Below are 21,411 nucleotides of genomic sequence, written 5' to 3'. Positions count from 1 at the left end.
TTGGGTAGCTGGAGGATAGGTAGGTACCCCGAGGTTGGACACAGGGGGCCGTGGGGCGCCGCGTGCAGGGCTGCCTTTAGGTGTCGGGAAATCTTACCCTCAGTTGATCGCGGTTGGGGGGGCACCTGGTTCTGAGGCTGCAGGCTTCTTCAGGAATGTCGAGGGAGGTCCTTGGGTGCCGGACTCGGGGTCACAGTCGCCGTGGGGTCGTCCTCAGGGTCTTTGTTCACTCCGGCACTGGCCAGGCTCGGCTGGTGCAGAGTGTGCTGGGTTCGCGGTTCCGGGCTGCTGCCAGGGGTTAGAAATAGGTTGCGAGTAGAGCCTCTACTCATGGGAGTCCCAGGGGCTTAGAGCCAAAAGGTAGCCAGGTCCTCCGGGGTTGGTGAGGTTGCTGGCCACAAGAGATGACGCGCTGGAGCAGGAGCAGGTTTGAGGGTCGACAGGCCGGTAGGGCTGGGGCCAAAGCAGTTGGTGTCTTCCTCTTTTTAGCAGCTGCAGGGCAGGTCTTTGTTCTTCTTGCTCTTCTTGTAGTTTTGAATCTGGAATCTGGGGAAGGAAGGTTCAGGGTGCCCCTAAATACTAGATTTAGGGGCGTTACAGGTAGGTGAAGGGCAGGGACCAATGGGTCCTCGTCCTGGGGTGGGTACACCCCCTATCCTGCCTCTCTCCTGTGGGAGGGGGGCAGTAGCCTAGTCCTGATAGGGTAGGGCTCCCCATCTTCAAGATGGCGAGAGCCCGGAGATGTGCTTCACCTCGCCTCCCCCACCTGAGGGGTGGGGTTGGCAGGCTGGCACATCCCTTGTCCTTATTTGGGGTTTCCGGCCAAAGCTTCCCGCCAGAGTGGGGGGTTGCAGGGGCCTGGGGAAACTCACAGAGGCGGCATGCCTTTGAAGCTTCCCCCTGCCCATCCTGGGGGAGGGGATTTAGCACCTCGCCCAGGATGTGCATTGTTGCAGGACCAGGAGAGCAGGGGCTCTCCTACCCAGGGGTCCAGCAACATGTCTGCTGGGTGGCAGCCTAGGCAGCCTCAGAGCAGACGTGGATTTGTAGGTTAGGTTCGAGGGGGCACCTCTAAGATGCCCTCTGGGGTGCTGGGTACATTAAATCCCACACTGGCATCAGTGTGGGTTTAATGTGCTGAGAAGTTTGATACCAAACTTCACAGTCTTTAGTGTTGCCATCATGGTGCTGTGGAGCTCGTGTTTGACGAGCTCCAAGCACCATGTACTCTTTAAATTGCAGCACTGCACTTACAGGGCTCAGGGATGGACCTGGGCACTGTAGGGGCACAGGGCTCTTGCTCCTATGCCCACACCATTGGCATAAGGCACCCAGCTAGAGGGGTGACTGATGTATGCCATGGCAGTGTATGTGATGGGCATGGCACACAGTGATGTGTGCCATGTCGACTTTGTTTTTGTCTTGCACCCAAACACTCAGCCTGCAAAGGCAGTGTGTGTGTGTAAGGGTACAGGGCCTCTAAGAGTGGCACAATGAGTGCTGCAGCTCTTAGAGGCCTTCCTGGGTCACAAAGCCTTGGGTACTTAGGGTACCATTTACCAGGGGCTGACATGTGGCCAAGGTTTGCCAATTTGGGTTTGGTTTGTTTTAGGGAAGGAACATATGCCCTGGGCACCTGATTGGCAGGAGTCCAGGGCACACTCAACCAAAGTACATTCAGCAATTCAGCAAAAAGTGGGGGCATACCAGGCAAGAAAGATGACACTTTCTCACAGGCATGGCTTAGCAGTTCGGGCTGGACTGTTCCCATGAGGCACAGGGTCAGACTGATTTGCATATGGCCATGTCTGAACTGGGGTGGCAGAGTGGGCTAAAGAACAGTGATGGATCAAACCCAGATCTGTTGACTGGGTGTGAGTGTTTGATTGGTTCTGATGCTCCGTCCATCACCACCCCCTTTTGTTCCGCTTTGTTCACCATAAGTTGGCAGGGTATGCTCAGACGTGAGTCTCTTGTTCACTTTGCCACTGGATTCAAGCAAGCCTGGTTGAAGACGGCTGAAATACCAGAAACCGGTCCTAGGAAGCTTGTTTCTGGTCCAGAGAAGGCATGGCTTGGCAGTTCGGGCTGGACTGTTCCCATGAGGCACAGGGTCAGACTGATTTGCATATGGCCTTGTCTGAACTGGGGTGGCAAAGTGGGCTAAAGAACAGTGATGGATCAAACCCAGATCTGTTGACTTTGGTGTGAGTGTTTGATTGGTTCTGATGCTCCGTCCATCACCACTCCCTTTTGTACCGCTTTGTTCTCCATAAGTTGGCAGGGTATGCTCAGACGTGAGTCCCTTGTTCACTTTGCCTCTGGATTCAAGCAAGCCTGGCTGAAGACGGCTGAAATGCCAGAAACCGGTCCTAGGAAGCTTGTTTCTGGTCCAGGGAAGGCATGGCTTGGTAGTTCGGGCTGGACTGTTCCCATGAGGCACAGGGTCAGACTGATTTGCATATGGCCATGTCTGAACTGGGGTGGCAGAGTGGGCTAAAGAACAGTGATGGATCAAACCCAGATCTGTTGACTGGGTGTGAGTGTTTGATTGGTTCTGATGCTCCATCCATCACCACCCCCTTTTGTACCGCTTTGTTCACCATAAGTTGGCAGGGTATGCTCAGACGTGAGTCCCTTGTTCACTTTGCCTCTGGATTCAAGCAAGCCTGGCTGAAGACTGCTGAAATGCCAGAAACCGGTCCTAGGAAGCTTGTTTCTGGTCCAGAGAAGGCATGGCTTGGCAGTTCAGGCTGGACTGTTCCCATGAGGCACAGGGTCAGACTGATTTGCATATGGCCATGTCTGAACTGGGGTGGGAGAGTGGGCTAAAAGACGGTTATGGATCAAACCTAGATCTGTTGATTGGGTGTGAGTGTTTGATTGGTTCTGATGCTCCGTCCATCACCACCCTCTTTTGTACTGCTTTGTTCGCCATAAGTTGGTAGGGTATGCTCAGACGTGAGTCCCTTGCTCACTTTGCCACTGGATTCAAGCAAGCCTGGCTGAAGACGGCTGAAATGCCAGAAACCGGTCCTAGGAAGCTTGTTTCCGGTCTAGGGAAGGCATTGTGAGAAAGTGGCTCTGTATATACTGTTCCTTAATAGGTATAGGGTGTACAGAGTCCACAGTCCCCCAGGGTTTGACAGAGGTCAAAGTTAGGTTTAACCTTACTCTCTGAAGTGGTAGCTTGGTCAAGCAGTAAGGCAGTACCAGAGGACAGTGTAAAGCATTTGTTGTACACACTCAGTCAGCAAATGGTTTCACACACTCAATAACTGAACTCTAGGCCAATGCTTTATATATAAAAAAGATATGCTTGTTTTATTTTAGAACCAACACTTGGAGGTAAAATATACTTTCTCAACAGTAGATGTTTCATATAAATACTTTTGCAATATGCAGTAGATTTTAGTAAACAGTTACAAGAGGTTGCAGTAGGCAACTCTATTTTTAAACACAACAATACATTGAGCTCAATGGTAAATTCAAGTTATTTGCAACAGATTACTTTTTAGATTACTTTTGGAATTCCAGGACTGGATCTTAGATTCAGTCCTGGGTCAGTTCTCAGAATCAAGTGATGAAAGTCGACTTTAGTACTGTAGTGATTTTTAACTAATATTTAGCTATTTTAAAAGTTGACACTTTGAAAATATTTCAGAGAAAACAATCAATGATTCCCTATGGAAGAAAATGCAGGTTACAGGTACAGTACGTTCACGTTACTTTTGTAATCCAGTACTGGGTGCCTAGGCTCAGTACTGGGACCTTTATCCAAAACAGGTAAGCAATTACGTTTTCAGATATTATACGATTTTTGAAGAATATTTAAAGATTGCAGAAATCGACACTTAGAAGAAATTTCACAGAAAAACAGTCACTGGTTTCCTATGGAAGAAAATTGAGTTAAGGGTAAGTACAGTTGTAGAGATTTTTCAGAGTCAGTGCTGGGCACCAAGATCCAGCACTGGGAGTTCACCTAGGAACAGGTGAGTAAATTCGTTTTTGTCACTCGGCTGATTTTTGGTGAATATTTGAAGATTTGAAAAGTCCACACTTAGAAGAAATTTCAGGAAAAAGCCAGTCAATGTTACCCTATGGGGAAAATAGAGTTTGCGGTTTAAGGGTAAGTACTCGACTGGAAGAATTGAGGTTCTGGGCACAGACTCAGGGGTCTCCAGGGTCAGGTAGGTACAGTTGGTTCACCCTCAGCGGCTCTAGGGCGGCGGGGTGCAGAGAGAGTTAGGCCCAATGTTATCCTGAGAGGGATAGGGGGGCCTTGTTTGGTGGCTGCTGACTGGCAAGCCACGCGGTTGTGGGAGCTGGGCTCCTGGTCACTTACTCAGGGCAAGTGGGGAAGTAGGAAGGAATAGAGTTTTCACTGCCAGGGCCACTCGGGCGGCTGGGTGCAGAGTGCTTTTGAGCCTTCGGGCGCTCAATGGATGTCAATGGGAAATCTCCGGTTAGGAAAAAGACTGCAAGCTCGGGGACGAGGACTCTTCAGGTGCGACCACCACTTAGAGAGGTAAGTTGGGTAGCTGGAGGATAGGTAGGTACCCCGGGGTTGGACACAGGGGGCCGTGGGGCGCCGCGTGCAGGGCTGCCTTTAGGTGTCGGGAAATCTTACCCTCAGTTGATCGCGGTTGGGGGGGCACCTGGTTCTGAGGCTGCAGGCTTCTTCAGGAATGTCGAGGGAGGTCCTTGGGTGCCGGACTCGGGGTCACAGTCGCCGTGGGGTCGTCCTCAGGGTCTTTGTTCACTCCGGCACTGGCCAGGCTCGGCTGGTGCAGAGTGTGCTGGGTTCGCGGTTCCGGGCTGCTGCCAGGGGTTAGAAATAGGTTGCGAGTAGAGCCTCTACTCATGGGAGTCCCAGGGGCTTAGAGCCAAAAGGTAGCCAGGTCCTCCGGGGTTGGTGAGGTTGCTGGCCACAAGAGATGACGCGCTGGAGCAGGAGCAGGTTTGAGGGTCGACAGGCCGGTAGGGCTGGGGCCAAAGCAGTTGGTGTCTTCCTCTTTTTAGCAGCTGCAGGGCAGGTCTTTGTTCTTCTTGCTCTTCTTGTAGTTTCGAATCTGGAATCTGGGGAAGGAAGGTTCAGGGTGCCCCTAAATACTAGATTTAGGGGCGTTACAGGTAGGTGAAGGGCAGGGACCAATGGGTCCTCGTCCTGGGGTGGGTACACCCCCTATCCTGCCTCTCTCCTGTGGGAGGGGGGCAGTAGCCTAGTCCTGATAGGGTAGGGCTCCCCATCTTCAAGATGGCGAGAGCCCGGAGATGTGCTTCACCTCGCCTCCCCCACCTGAGGGGTGGGGTTGGCAGGCTGGCACATCCCTTGTCCTTATTTGGGGTTTCCGGCCAAAGCTTCCCGCCAGAGTGGGGGGTTGCAGGGGCCTGGGGAAACTCACAGAGGCGGCATGCCTTTGAAGCTTCCCCCTGCCCATCCTGGGGGAGGGGATTTAGCACCTCGCCCAGGATGTGCATTGTTGCAGGACCAGGAGAGCAGGGGCTCTCCTACCCAGGGGTCCAGCAACATGTCTGCTGGGTGGCAGCCTAGGCAGCCTCAGAGCAGACGTGGATTTGTAGGTTAGGTTCGAGGGGGCACCTCTAAGATGCCCTCTGGGGTGCTGGGTACATTAAATCCCACACTGGCATCAGTGTGGGTTTAATGTGCTGAGAAGTTTGATACCAAACTTCACAGTCTTTAGTGTTGCCATCATGGTGCTGTGGAGCTCGTGTTTGACGAGCTCCAAGCACCATGTACTCTTTAAATTGCAGCACTGCACTTACAGGGCTCAGGGATGGACCTGGGCACTGTAGGGGCACAGGGCTCTTGCTCCTATGCCCACACCATTGGCATAAGGCACCCAGCTAGAGGGGTGACTGATGTATGCCATGGCAGTGTATGTGATGGGCATGGCACACAGTGATGTGTGCCATGTCGACTTTGTTTTTGTCTTGCACCCAAACACTCAGCCTGCAAAGGCAGTGTGTGTGTGTAAGGGTACAGGGCCTCTAAGAGTGGCACAATGAGTGCTGCAGCTCTTAGAGGCCTTCCTGGGTCACAAAGCCTTGGGTACTTAGGGTACCATTTACCAGGGGCTGACATGTGGCCAAGGTTTGCCAATTTGGGTTTGGTTTGTTTTAGGGAAGGAACATAGGCCCTGGGCACCTGATTGGCAGGAGTCCAGGGCACACTCAACCAAAGTACATTCAGCAATTCAGCAAAAAGTGGGGGCATACCAGGCAAGAAAGATGACACTTTCTCACAGTCATGGCTTAGCAGTTCGGGCTGGACTGTTCCCATGAGGCACAGGGTCAGACTGATTTGCATATGGCCATGTCTGAACTGGGGTGGCAGAGTGGGCTAAAGAACAGTGATGGATCAAACCCAGATCTGTTGACTGGGTGTGAGTGTTTGATTGGTTCTGATGCTCCGTCCATCACCACCCCCTTTTGTACCGCTTTGTTCACCATAAGTTGGCAGGGTATGCTCAGACGTGAGTCTCTTGTTCACTTTGCCACTGGATTCAAGCAAGCCTGGCTGAAGACGGCTGAAATGCCAGAAACCGGTCCTAGGAAGCTTGTTTCTGGTCCAGGGAAGGCATGGCTTGGTAGTTCGGGCTGGACTGTTCCCATGAGGCACAGGGTCAGACTGATTTGCATATGGCCATGTCTGAACTGGGGTGGCAGAGTGGGCTAAAGAACAGTGATGGATCAAACCCAGATCTGTTGACTGGGTGTGAGTGTTTGATTGGTTCTGATGCTCCATCCATCACCACCCCCTTTTGTACCGCTTTGTTCACCATAAGTTGGCAGGGTATGCTCAGACGTGAGTCCCTTGTTCACTTTGCCTCTGGATTCAAGCAAGCCTGGCTGAAGACTGCTGAAATGCCAGAAACCGGTCCTAGGAAGCTTGTTTCTGGTCCAGAGAAGGCATGGCTTGGCAGTTCAGGCTGGACTGTTCCCATGAGGCACAGGGTCAGACTGATTTGCATATGGCCATGTCTGAACTGGGGTGGCAGAGTGGGCTAAAAGACGGTGATGGATCAAACCTAGATCTGTTGATTGGGTGTGAGTGTTTGATTGGTTCTGATGCTCCGTCCATCACCACCCTCTTTTGTACCGCTTTGTTCGCCATAAGTTGGTAGGGTATGCTCAGACGTGAGTCCCTTGCTCACTTTGCCACTGGATTCAAGCAAGCCTGGCTGAAGACGGCTGAAATGCCAGAAACCGGTCCTAGGAAGCTTGTTTCCGGTCTAGGGAAGGCATTGTGAGAAAGTGGCTCTGTATATACTGTTCCTTAATAGGTATAGGGTGTACAGAGTCCACAGTCCCCCAGGGTTTGACAGAGGTCAAAGTTAGGTTTAACCTTACTCTCTGAAGTGGTAGCTTGGTCGAGCAGTAAGGCAGTACCAGAGGACAGTGTAAAGCATTTGTTGTACACACTCAGTCAGCAAATGGTTTCACACACTCAATAACTGAACTCTAGGCAAATGCTTTATATATAAAAAAGATATGCTTGTTTTATTTTAGAACCAACACTTGGAGGTAAAATATACTTTCTCAACAGTAGATGTTTCATATAAATACTTTTGCAATATGCAGTAGATTTTAGTAAACAGTTACAAGAGGTTGCAGTAGGCAACTCTATTTTTAAACACAACAATACATTGAGCTCAATGGTAAATTCAAGTTATTTGCAACAGATTACTTTTTAGATTACTTTTGGAATTCCAGGACTGGATCTTAGATTCAGTCCTGGGTCAGTTCTCAGAATCAAGTGATGAAAGTCGACTTTAGTACTGTAGTGATTTTTAACTAATATTTAGATATTTTAAAAGTTGACACTTTGAAAATATTTCAGAGAAAACAATCAATGATTCCCTATGGAAGAAAATGCAGGTTACAGGTACAGTACGTTCACGTTACTTTTGTAATCCAGTACTGGGTGCCTAGGCTCAGTACTGGGACCTTTATCCAAAACAGGTAAGCAATTACGTTTTCAGATATTATACGATTTTTGAAGAATATTTAAAGATTGCAGAAATCGACACTTAGAAGAAATTTCACAGAAAAACAGTCACTGGTTTCCTATGGAAGAAAATTGAGTTAAGGGTAAGTACAGTTGTAGAGATTTTTCAGAGTCAGTGCTGGGCACCAAGATCCAGCACTGGGAGTTCACCTAGGAACAGGTGAGTAAATTCGTTTTTGTCACTCGGCTGATTTTTGGTGAATATTTGAAGATTTGAAAAGTCCACACTTAGAAGAAATTTCAGGAAAAAGCCAGTCAATGTTACCCTAGGGGAAAATAGAGTTTGCGGTTTAAGGGTAAGTACTCGACTGGCAGAATTGAGGTTCTGGGCACAGACTCAGGGGTTTCCCAGGGTCAGGTAGGTACAGTTGGTTCACCCTCAGCGGCTCTAGGGCGGACGGGTGCAGAGAGAGTTAGGCCCAATGCTATCCTGAGAGGGATAGGGGGGCCTTGTTTGGTGGCTGCTGACTGGCAAGCCACGCGGCTGTGGGAGCTGGGCTCCTGGTCACTTACTCAGGGCAAGTGGGGAAGTAGGAAGGAATAGAGTTTTCACTGCCAGGGCCACTCTGGCGGCTGGGTGCAGAGTGCTTTTGAGCCTTCGGGCGCTCAATGGATGTCAATGGGAAATCTCCGGTTAGGAAAAAGACTGCAAGCTCGGGGACGAGGACTCTTCAGGTGCGACCACCACTTTGAGAGGTAAGTTGGGTAGCTGGAGGATAGGTAGGTACCCCGGGGTTGGACACAGGGGGCCGTGGGGCGCCGCGTGCAGGGCTGCCTTTAGGTGTCGGGAAATCTTACCCTCAGTTGATCGCGGTTGGGGGGGCACCTGGTTCTGAGGCTGCAGGCTTCTTCAGGAATGTCGAGGGAGGTCCTTGGGTGCCGGACTCGGGGTCACAGTCGCCGTGGGGTCGTCCTCAGGGTCTTTGTTCACTCCGGCACTGGCCAGGCTCGGCTGGTGCAGAGTGTGCTGGGTTCGCGGTTCCGGGCTGCTGCCAGGGGTTAGAAATAGGTTGCGAGTAGAGCCTCTACTCATGGGAGTCCCAGGGGCTTAGAGCCAAAAGGTAGCCAGGTCCTCCGGGGTTGGTGAGGTTGCTGGCCACAAGAGATGCCGCGCTGGAGCAGGAGCAGGTTTGAGGGTCGACAGGCCGGTAGGGCTGGGGCCAAAGCAGTTGGTGTCTTCCTCTTTTTAGCAGCTGCAGGGCAGGTCTTTGTTCTTCTTGCTCTTCTTGTAGTTTCGAATCTGGAATCTGGGGAAGGAAGGTTCAGGGTGCCCCTAAATACTAGATTTAGGGGCGTTACAGGTAGGTGAAGGGCAGGGACCAATGGGTCCTCGTCCTGGGGTGGGTACACCCCCTATCCTGCCTCTCTCCTGTGGGAGGGGCGCAGTAGCCTAGTCCTGATAGGGTAGGGCTCCCCATCTTCAAGATGGCGAGAGCCCGGAGATGTGCTTCACCTCGCCTCCCCCACCTGAGGGGTGGGGTTGGCAGGCTGGCACATCCCTTGTCCTTATTTGGGGTTTCCGGCCAAAGCTTCCCGCCAGAGTGGGGGGTTGCAGGGGCCTGGGGAAACTCACAGAGGCGGCATGCCTTTGAAGCTTCCCCCTGCCCATCCTGGGGGAGGGGATTTAGCACCTCGCCCAGGATGTGCATTGTTGCAGGACCAGGAGAGCAGGGGCTCTCCTACCCAGGGGTCCAGCAACATGTCTGCTGGGTGGCAGCCTAGGCAGCCTCAGAGCAGACGTGGATTTGTAGGTTAGGTTCGAGGGGGCACCTCTAAGATGCCCTCTGGGGTGCTGGGTACATTAAATCCCACACTGGCATCAGTGTGGGTTTAATGTGCTGAGAAGTTTGATACCAAACTTCACAGTCTTTAGTGTTGCCATTATGGTGCTGTGGAGCTCGTGTTTGACGAGCTCCAAGCACCATGTACTCTTTAAATGGCAGCACTGCACTTACAGGGCTCAGGGATGGACCTGGGCACTGTAGGGGCACAGGGCTCTTGCTCCTATGCCCACACCATTGGCATAAGGCACCCAGCTAGAGGGGTGACTGATGTATGCCATGGCAGTGTATGTGATGGGCATGGCACACAGTGATGTGTGCCATGTCGACTTTGTTTTTGTCTTGCACCCAAACACTCAGCCTGCAAAGGCAGTGTGTGTGTGTAAGGGTACAGGGCCTCTAAGAGTGGCACAATGAGTGCTGCAGCTCTTAGAGGCCTTCCTGGGTCACAAAGCCCTGGGTACTTAGGGTACCATTTACCAGGGGCTGACATGTGGCCAAGGTTTGCCAATTTGGGTTTGGTTTGTTTTAGGGAAGGAACATAGGCCCTGGGCACCCGATTGGCAGGAGTCCAGGGCACACTCAATCAAAGTACATTAAGCAATTCAGCAAAAAGTGGGGGCATACCAGGCAAGAAAGATGACACTTTCTCACAGGCATGGCTTAGCAGTTCGGGCTGGACTGTTCCCATGAGGCACAGGGTCAGACTGATTTGCATATGGCCATGTCTGAACTGGGGTGGCAGAGTGGGCTAAAGAACAATGATGGATCAAACCCAGATCTGTTGACTGGGTGTGAGTGTTTGATTGGTTCTGATGCTCCGTCCATCACCACCCGATTTTGTACCGCTTTGTTCACCAAAAGTTGGCAGGGTATGCTCAGACGTGAGTCCCTTGTTCACTTTGCCTCTGGAATCAAGCAAGCCTGGCTGAAGACGGCTGAAATGCCAGAAACCGGTCCTAGGAAGCTTGTTTCTGGTCCAGAGAAGGCATGGCTTGGCAGTTTGGGCTGGACTGTTCCCATGAGGCACAGGGTCAAACTGATTTGCATATGGCTATGTCTGAACTGGGGTGGCAGAGTGGGCTAAAGAACAGTGACGGATCAAACCCAGATCTGTTGACTGGGTGTGAGTGTTTGATTGGTTCTGATGCTCCGTCCATCACCACCCCCTTTTGTACCGCTTTGTTCACCATATTTTGGCAGGGTATGCTCAGACGTGAGTCCCTTGTTCACTTTGTCTCTGGATTCAAGCAAGACTGGCTGAAGACGGCTGAAGTGCCAGAAACCGGTCCTAGGAAGCTTGTTTCTGGTCCAGAGAAGTCATGGCTTGGCAGTTCGGGCTGGACTGTTCCCATGAGGCACAGGGTCAGACTGATTTGCATTTGGCCATTTCTGAACGGGGGTGGCAGAGTGGGCTAAAAGACGGTGATGGATCAAGCCCAGATCTGTTGATTGGGTGTGAGTGTTTGATTGGTTCTGATGCTCCGTCCATCACCACCCTCTTTTGTACCGCTTTGTTCGCCATAAGTTGGTAGGGTATGCTCAGACGTGAGTCCCTTGCTCACTTTGCCACTGGATTCAAGCAAGCCTGTCTGAAGACGGCTGAAATGCCAGAAACCGGTACTAGGAAGCTTGTTTCCGGTCTAGGGAAGGCATTGTGAGAAAGTGGCTCTGTATATACTGTTCCTTAATAGGTATACGGTGTACAGAGTCCACAGTCCCCCAGGGTTTGACAGAGGTCAAAGTTAGGTTTAACCTTACTCTCTGAAGTGGTAGCTTGGTCGAGCAGTAAGGCAGTACCAGAGGACAGTGTAAAGCATTTGTTGTACACACTCAGTCAGCAAATGGTTTCACACACTCAATAACTGAACTCTAGGCCAATGCTTTATATATAAAAAATATATGCTTGTTTTATTTTAGAACCAACACTTGGAGGTAAAATATACTTTCTCAACAGTAGATGTTTCATATAAATACTTTTGCAATATGCAGTAGATTTTAGTAAACAGTTACAAGAGGTTGCAGTAGGCAACTCTATTTTTAAACACAGCAATACATTGAGCTCAATGGTAAATTCAAGTTATTTGCAACAGATTACTTTTTAGATTACTTTTGGAATTCCAGGACTGGATCTTAGATTCAGTCCTGGGTCAGTTCTCAGAATCAAGTGATGAAAGTCGACTTTAGTACTGTAGTGATTTTTAACTAATATTTAGCTATTTTAAAAGTTGACACTTTGAAAATATTTCAGAGAAAACAATCAATGATTCCCTATGGAAGAAAATGCAGGTTAAAGGTACAGTACGTTCACGTTACTTTTGTAATCCAGTACTGGGTGCCTAGACTCAGTACTGGGACCTTTATCCAAAACAGGTAAGCAATTACGTTTTCAGATATTATACGATTTTTGAAGAATATTTAAAGATTGCAGAAATCGACACTTAGAAGAAATTTCACAGAAAAACAGTCAATGGTTTCCTATGGAAGAAAATTGAGTTAAGGGTAAGTACAGTTGTAGAGATTTTTCAGAGTCAGTGCTGGGCACCAAGATCCAGCACTGGGAGTTCACCTAGGAACAGGTGAGTAAATTCGTTTTTGTCACTTGGCTGATTTTTGGTGAATATTTGAAGATTTGAAAAGTCCACACTTGGAAGAAATTTCAGGAAAAAGCCAGTCAATGTTACCCTATGGGGAAAATAGAGTTTGTGGTTTAAGGGTAAGTACTCGACTGGCAGAATTGAGGGTCTGGGCACAGACTCAGGGGTCTCCCAGGGTCAGGTAGGTACAGTTGGTTCACCCTCAGCGGCTCTAGGGCGGCCGGGTGCAGAGAGAGTTAGGCCCAATGTTATCCTGAGAGGGATAGGGGGGCCTTGTTTGGTGGCTGCTGACTGGCAAGCCACGTGGCTGTGGGAGCTGGGCTCCTGGTCACTTACTCAGGGCAAGTGGGGAAGTAGGAAGGAATAGAGTTTTCACTGCCAGGGCCACTCGGGCGGCTGGGTGCAGAGTGCTTTTGAGCCTTCGGGCGCTCAATGGATGTCAATGGGAAATCTCCGGTTAGGAAAAAGACTGCAAGCTCGGGGACGAGGACTCTTCAGGTGCCACCACCACTTCGAGAGGTATGTTGGGTAGCTGGAGGATAGGTAGGTACCCCGTGGTTGGACACAGGGGGCCGTGGGGCGCCGCGTGCAGGGGTGCCTTTAGGTGTCGGGAAATCTTACCCTCAGTTGATCGCGGTTGGGGGGGCACCTGGTTCTGAGGCTGCAGGCTTCTTCAGGAATGTCGAGGGAGGTCCTTGGGTGCCGGACTCGGGGTCACAGTCGCCCTGGGGTCGTCCTCAGGGTCTTTGTTCACTCCGGCACTGGCCAGGCTCGGCTGGTGCAGAGTGTGCTGGGTTCGCGGTTCCGGGCTGCTGCCAGGGGTTAGAAATAGGTTGCGAGTAGAGCCTCTACTCATGGGAGTCCCAGGGGCTTAGAGCCAAAAGGTAGCCAGGTCCTCCGGGGTTGGGGAGGTTGCTGGCCACAAGAGATGCCGCTCTGGAGCAGGAGCAGGTTTGAGGGTCGACAGGCCGGTAGGGCTGGGGCCAAAGCAGTTGGTGTCTTCCTCTTTTTAGCAGCTGCAGGGCAGGTCTTTGTTCTTCTTGCTCTTCTTGTAGTTTCGAATCTGGGGAAGGAAGGTTCAGGGTGCCCCTAAATACTAGATTTAGGGGCGTTACAGGTAGGTGAAGGGCAGGGACCAATGGGTCCTCGTCCTGGGGTGGGTACACCCCCTATCCTGCCTCTCTCCTGTGGGAGGGGGGCAGTAGCCTAGTCCTGATAGGGTAGGGCTCCCCATCTTCAAGATGGCGAGAGCCCGGAGATGTGCTTCACCTCGCCTCCCCCACCTGAGGGGTGGGGTTGGCAGGCTGGCACATCCCTTGTCCTTATTTGGGGTTTCCGGCCAAAGCTTCCCGCCAGAGTGGGGGGTTGCAGGGGCCTGGGGAAACTCACAGAGGCGGCATGCCTTTGAAGCTTCCCCCTGCCCATCCTGGGGGAGGGGATTTAGCACCTCGCCCAGGATGTGCATTGTTGCAGGACCAGGAGAGCAGGGGCTCTCCTACCCAGGGGTCCAGCAACATGTCTGCTGGGTGGCAGCCTAGGCAGCCTCAGAGCAGACGTGGATTTGTAGGTTAGGTTCGAGGGGGCACCTCTAAGATGCCCTCTGGGGTGCTGGGTACATTAAATCCCACACTGGCATCAGTGTGGGTTTAATGTGCTGAGAAGTTTGATACCAAACTTCACAGTCTTTAGTGTTGCCATCATGGTGCTGTGGAGCTCGTGTTTGACGAGCTCCAAGCACCATGTACTCTTTAAATTGCAGCACTGCACTTACAGGGCTCAGGGATGGACCTGGGCACTGTAGGGGCACAGGGCTCTTGCTCCTATGCCCACACCATTGGCATAAGGCACCCAGCTAGAGGGGTGACTGATGTATGCCATGGCAGTGTATGTGATGGGCATGGCACACAGTGATGTGTGCCATGTCGACTTTGTTTTTGTCTTGCACCCAAACACTCAGCCTGCAAAGGCAGTGTGTGTGTGTAAGGGTACAGGGCCTCTAAGAGTGGCACAATGAGTGCTGCAGCTCTTAGAGGCCTTCCTGGGTCACAAAGCCTTGGGTACTTAGGGTACCATTTACCAGGGGCTGACATGTGGCCAAGGTTTGCCAGTTTGGGTTTGGTTTGTTTTAGGGAAGGAACATAGGCCCTGGGCACCTGATTGGCAGGAGTCCAGGGCACACTCAACCAAAGTACATTCAGCAATTCAGCAAAAAGTGGGGGCATACCAGGCAAGAAAGATGACACTTTCTCACAGGCATGGCTTAGCAGTTCGGGCTGGACTGTTCCCATGAGGCACAGGGTCAGACTGATTTGCATATGGCCATGTCTGAACTGGGGTGGCAGAGTGGGCTAAAGAACAGTGATGGATCAAACCCAGATCTGTTGACTGGGTGTGAGTGTTTGATTGGTTCTGATGCTCCGTCCATCACCACCCCCTTTTGTACCACTTTGTTCACCATAAGTTGGCAGGGTATGCTCAGACGTGAGTCTCTTGTTCACTTTGCCACTGGATTCAAGCAAGCCTGGCTGAAGACGGCTGAAATACCAGAAACCGGTCCTAGGAAGCTTGTTTCTGGTCCAGAGAAGGCATGGCTTGGCAGTTCGGGCTGGACTGTTCCCATGAGGCACAGGGTCAGACTGATTTGCATATGGCCTTGTCTGAACTGGGGTGGCAAAGTGGGCTAAAGAACAGTGATGGATCAAACCCAGATCTGTTGACTTGGTGTGAGTGTTTGATTGGTTCTGATGCTCCGTCTATCACCACTCCCTTTTGTACCGCTTTGTTCACCATAAGTTGGCAGGGTATGCTCAGACGTGAGTCCCTTGTTCACTTTGCCTCTGGATTCAAGCAAGCCTGGCTGAAGACGGCTGAAATGCCAGAAACCGGTCCTAGGAAGCTTGTTTCTGGTCCAGGGAAGGCATGGCTTGGTAGTTCGGGCTGGACTGTTCCCATGAGGCACAGGGTCAGACTGATTTGCATATGGCCATGTCTGAACTGGGGTGGCAGAGTGGGCTAAAGAACAGTGATGGATCAAACCCAGATCTGTTGACTGGGTGTGAGTGTTTGATTGGTTCTGATGCTCCATCCATCACCACCCCCTTTTGTACCGCTTTGTTCACCATAAGTTGGTAGGGTATGCTCAGACGTGAGTCCCTTGTTCACTTTGCCTCTGGATTCAAGCAAGCCTGGCTGAAGACTGCTGAAATGCCAGAAACCGGTCCTAGGAAGCTTGTTTCTGGTCCAGAGAAGGCATGGCTTGGCAGTTCAGGCTGGACTGTTCCCATGAGGCACAGGGTCAGACTGATTTGCATATGGCCATGTCTGAACTGGGGTGGCAGAGTGGGCTAAAAGACGGTTATGGATCAAACCTAGATCTGTTGATTGGGTGTGAGTGTTTGATTGGTTCTGATGCTCCATCCATCACCACCCCCTTTTGTACCGCTTTGTTCACCATAAGTTGGCAGGGTATGCTCAGACGTGAGTCCCTTGTTCACTTTGCCTCTGGATTCAAGCAAGCCTGGCTGAAGACTGCCGAAATGCCAGAAACCGGTCCTAGGAAGCTTGTTTCTGGTCCAGAGAAGGCATGGCTTGGCAGTTCAGGCTGGACTGTTCCCATGAGGCACAGGGTCAGACTGATTTGCATATGGCCATGTCTGAACTGGGGTGGCAGAGTGGGCTAAAAGACGGTTATGGATCAAACCTAGATCTGTTGATTGGGTGTGAGTGTTTGATTGGTTCTGATGCTCCGTCCATCACCACCCTCTTTTGTACTGCTTTGTTCGCCATAAGTTGGTAGGGTATGCTCAGACGTGAGTCCCTTGCTCACTTTGCCACTGGATTCAAGCAAGCCTGGCTGAAGACGGCTGAAATGCCAGAAACCGGTCCTAGGAAGCTTGTTTCCGGTCTAGGGAAGGCATTGTGAGAAAGTGGCTCTGTATATACTGTTCCTTAATAGGTATAGGGTGTACAGAGTCCACAGTCCCCCAGGGTTTGACAGAGGTCAAAGTTAGGTTTAACCTTACTCTCTGAAGTGGTAGCTTGGTCAAGCAGTAAGGCAGTACCAGAGGACAGTGTAAAGCATTTGTTGTACACACTCAGTCAGCAAATGGTTTCACACACTCAATAACTGAACTCTAGGCCAATGCTTTATATATAAAAAAGATATGCTTGTTTTATTTTAGAACCAACACTTGGAGGTAAAATATACTTTCTCAACAGTAGATGTTTCATATAAATACTTTTGCAATATGCAGTAGATTTTAGTAAACAGTTACAAGAGGTTGCAGTAGGCAACTCTATTTTTAAACACAACAATACATTGAGCTCAATGGTAAATTCAAGTTATTTGCAACAGATTACTTTTTAGATTACTTTTGGAATTCCAGGACTGGATCTTAGATTCAGTCCTGGGTCAGTTCTCAGAATCAAGTGATGAAAGTCGACTTTAGTACTGTAGTGATTTTTAACTAATATTTAGCTATTTTAAAAGTTGACACTTTGAAAATATTTCAGAGAAAACAATCAATGATTCCCTATGGAAGAAAATGCAGGTTACAGGTACAGTACGTTCACGTTACTTTTGTAATCCAGTACTGGGTGCCTAGGCTCAGTACTGGGACCTTTATCCAAAACAGGTAAGCAATTACGTTTTCAGATATTATACGATTTTTGAAGAATATTTAAAGATTGCAGAAATCGACACTTAGAAGAAATTTCACAGAAAAACAGTCACTGGTTTCCTATGGAAGAAAATTGAGTTAAGGGTAAGTACAGTTGTAGAGATTTTTCAGAGTCAGTGCTGGGCACCAAGATCCAGCACTGGGAGTTCACCTAGGAACAGGTGAGTAAATTCGTTTTTGTCACTCGGCTGATTTTTGGTGAATATTTGAAGATTTGAAAAGTCCACACTTAGAAGAAATTTCAGGAAAAAGCCAGTCAATGTTACCCTATGGGGAAAATAGAGTTTGCGGTTTAAGGGTAAGTACTCGACTGGAAGAATTGAGGTTCTGGGCACAGACTCAGGGGTCTCCAGGGTCAGGTAGGTACAGTTGGTTCACCCTCAGCGGCTCTAGGGCGGCGGGGTGCAGAGAGAGTTAGGCCCAATGTTATCCTGAGAGGGATAGGGGGGCCTTGTTTGGTGGCTGCTGACTGGCAAGCCACGCGGCTGTGGGAGCTGGGCTCCTGGTCACTTACTCAGGGCAAGTGGGGAAGTAGGAAGGAATAGAGTTTTCACTGCCAGGGCCACTCGGGCGGCTGGGTGCAGAGTGCTTTTGAGCCTTCGGGCGCTCAATGGATGTCAATGGGAAATCTCCGGTTAGGAAAAAGACTGCAAGCTCGGGGACGAGGACTCTTCAGGTGCGACCACCACTTAGAGAGGTAAGTTGGGTAGCTGGAGGATAGGTAGGTACCCCGGGGTTGGACACAGGGGGCCGTGGGGCGCCGCGTGCAGGGCTGCCTTTAGGTGTCGGGAAATCTTACCCTCAGTTGATCGCGGTTGGGGGGGCACCTGGTTCTGAGGCTGCAGGCTTCTTCAGGAATGTCGAGGGAGGTCCTTGGGTGCCGGACTCGGGGTCACAGTCGCCGTGGGGTCGTCCTCAGGGTCTTTGTTCACTCCGGCACTGGCCAGGCTCGGCTGGTGCAGAGTGTGCTGGGTTCGCGGTTCCGGGCTGCTGCCAGGGGTTAGAAATAGGTTGCGAGTAGAGCCTCTACTCATGGGAGTCCCAGGGGCTTAGAGCCAAAAGGTAGCCAGGTCCTCCGGGGTTGGTGAGGTTGCTGGCCACAAGAGATGACGCGCTGGAGCAGGAGCAGGTTTGAGGGTCGACAGGCCGGTAGGGCTGGGGCCAAAGCAGTTGGTGTCTTCCTCTTTTTAGCAGCTGCAGGGCAGGTCTTTGTTCTTCTTGCTCTTCTTGTAGTTTCGAATCTGGAATCTGGGGAAGGAAGGTTCAGGGTGCCCCTAAATACTAGATTTAGGGGCGTTACAGGTAGGTGAAGGGCAGGGACCAATGGGTCCTCGTCCTGGGGTGGGTACACCCCCTATCCTGCCTCTCTCCTGTGGGAGGGGGGCAGTAGCCTAGTCCTGATAGGGTAGGGCTCCCCATCTTCAAGATGGCGAGAGCCCGGAGATGTGCTTCACCTCGCCTCCCCCACCTGAGGGGTGGGGTTGGCAGGCTGGCACATCCCTTGTCCTTATTTGGGGTTTCCGGCCAAAGCTTCCCGCCAGAGTGGGGGGTTGCAGGGGCCTGGGGAAACTCACAGAGGCGGCATGCCTTTGAAGCTTCCCCCTGCCCATCCTGGGGGAGGGGATTTAGCACCTCGCCCAGGATGTGCATTGTTGCAGGACCAGGAGAGCAGGGGCTCTCCTACCCAGGGGTCCAGCAACATGTCTGCTGGGTGGCAGCCTAGGCAGCCTCAGAGCAGACGTGGATTTGTAGGTTAGGTTCGAGGGGGCACCTCTAAGATGCCCTCTGGGGTGCTGGGTACATTAAATCCCACACTGGCATCAGTGTGGGTTTAATGTGCTGAGAAGTTTGATACCAAACTTCACAGTCTTTAGTGTTGCCATCATGGTGCTGTGGAGCTCGTGTTTGACGAGCTCCAAGCACCATGTACTCTTTAAATTGCAGCACTGCACTTACAGGGCTCAGGGATGGACCTGGGCACTGTAGGGGCACAGGGCTCTTGCTCCTATGCCCACACCATTGGCATAAGGCACCCAGCTAGAGGGGTGACTGATGTATGCCATGGCAGTGTATGTGATGGGCATGGCACACAGTGATGTGTGCCATGTCGACTTTGTTTTTGTCTTGCACCCAAACACTCAGCCTGCAAAGGCAGTGTGTGTGTGTAAGGGTACAGGGCCTCTAAGAGTGGCACAATGAGTGCTGCAGCTCTTAGAGGCCTTCCTGGGTCACAAAGCCTTGGGTACTTAGGGTACCATTTACCAGGGGCTGACATGTGGCCAAGGTTTGCCAATTTGGGTTTGGTTTGTTTTAGGGAAGGAACATAGGCCCTGGGCACCTGATTGGCAGGAGTCCAGGGCACACTCAACCAAAGTACATTCAGCAATTCAGCAAAAAGTGGGGGCATACCAGGCAAGAAAGATGACACTTTCTCACAGGCATGGCTTAGCAGTTCGGGCTGGACTGTTCCCATGAGGCACAGGGTCAGACTGATTTGCATATGGCCATGTCTGAACTGGGGTGGCAGAGTGGGCTAAAGAACAGTGATGGATCAAACCCAGATCTGTTGACTGGGTGTGAGTGTTTGATTGGTTCTGATGCTCCGTCCATCACCACCCCCTTTTGTACCGCTTTGTTCACCATAAGTTGGCAGGGTATGCTCAGACGTGAGTCTCTTGTTCACTTTGCCACTGGATTCAAGCAAGCCTGGCTGAAGACGGCTGAAATACCAGAAACCGGTCCTAGGAAGCTTGTTTCTGGTCCAGAGAAGGCATGGCTTGGCAGTTCGGGCTGGACTGTTCCCATGAGGCACAGGGTCAGACTGATTTGCATATGGCCTTGTCTGAACTGGGGTGGCAAAGTGGGCTAAAGAACAGTGATGGATCAAACCCAGATCTGTTGACTTGGTGTGAGTGTTTGATTGGTTCTGATGCTCCGTCCATCACCACTCCCTTTTGTACCGCTTTGTTCACCATAAGTTGGCAGGGTATGCTCAGACGTGAGTCCCTTGTTCACTTTGCCTCTGGATTCAAGCAAGCCTGGCTGAAGACGGCTGAAATGCCAGAAACCGGTCCTAGGAAGCTTGTTTCTGGTCCAGGGAAGGCATGGCTTGGTAGTTCGGGCTGGACTGTTCCCATGAGGCACAGGGTCAGACTGATTTGCATATGGCCATGTCTGAACTGGGGTGGCAGAGTGGGCTAAAGAACAGTGATGGATCAAACCCAGATCTGTTGACTGGGTGTGAGTGTTTGATTGGTTCTGATGCTCCATCCATCACCACCCCCTTTTGTACCGCTTTGTTCACCATAAGTTGGCAGGGGTATGCTCAGACGTGAGTCCCTTGTTCACTTTGCCTCTGGATTCAAGCAAGCCTGGCTGAAGACTGCTGAAATGCCAGAAACCGGTCCTAGGAAGCTTGTTTCTGGTCCAGAGAAGGCATGGCTTGGCAGTTCAGGCTGGACTGTTCCCATGAGGCACAGGGTCAGACTGATTTGCATATGGCCATGTCTGAACTGGGGTGGCAGAGTGGGCTAAAAGACGGTTATGGATCAAACCTAGATCTGTTGATTGGGTGTGAGTGTTTGATTGGTTCTGATGCTCCATCCATCACCACCCCCTTTTGTACCGCTTTGTTCACCATAAGTTGGCAGGGTATGCTCAGACGTGAGTCCCTTGTTCACTTTGCCTCTGGATTCAAGCAAGCCTGGCTGAAGACTGCCGAAATGCCAGAAACCGGTCCTAGGAAGCTTGTTTCTGGTCCAGAGAAGGCATGGCTTGGCAGTTCAGGCTGGACTGTTCCCATGAGGCACAGGGTCAGACTGATTTGCATATGGCCATGTCTGAACTGGGGTGGCAGAGTGGGCTAAAAGACGGTTATGGATCAAACCTAGATCTGTTGATTGGGTGTGAGTGTTTGATTGGTTCTGATGCTCCGTCCATCACCACCCTCTTTTGTACTGCTTTGTTCGCCATAAGTTGGTAGGGTATGCTCAGACGTGAGTCCCTTGCTCACTTTGCCACTGGATTCAAGCAAGCCTGGCTGAAGACGGCTGAAATGCCAGAAACCGGTCCTAGGAAGCTTGTTTCCGGTCTAGGGAAGGCATTGTGAGAAAGTGGCTCTGTATATACTGTTCCTTAATAGGTATAGGGTGTACAGAGTCCACAGTCCCCCAGGGTTTGACAGAGGTCAAAGTTAGGTTTAACCTTACTCTCTGAAGTGGTAGCTTGGTCAAGCAGTAAGGCAGTACCAGAGGACAGTGTAAAGCATTTGTTGTACACACTCAGTCAGCAAATGGTTTCACACACTCAATAACTGAACTCTA

The sequence above is a fragment of the Triturus cristatus genome, chromosome 3_1 (genome assembly GCF_964204655.1).
Source record: "Triturus cristatus chromosome 3_1, aTriCri1.1, whole genome shotgun sequence".
Lineage (NCBI taxonomy): Eukaryota > Metazoa > Chordata > Amphibia > Caudata > Salamandridae > Triturus > Triturus cristatus.
This window is presented reverse-complemented; position numbering follows the sequence as displayed.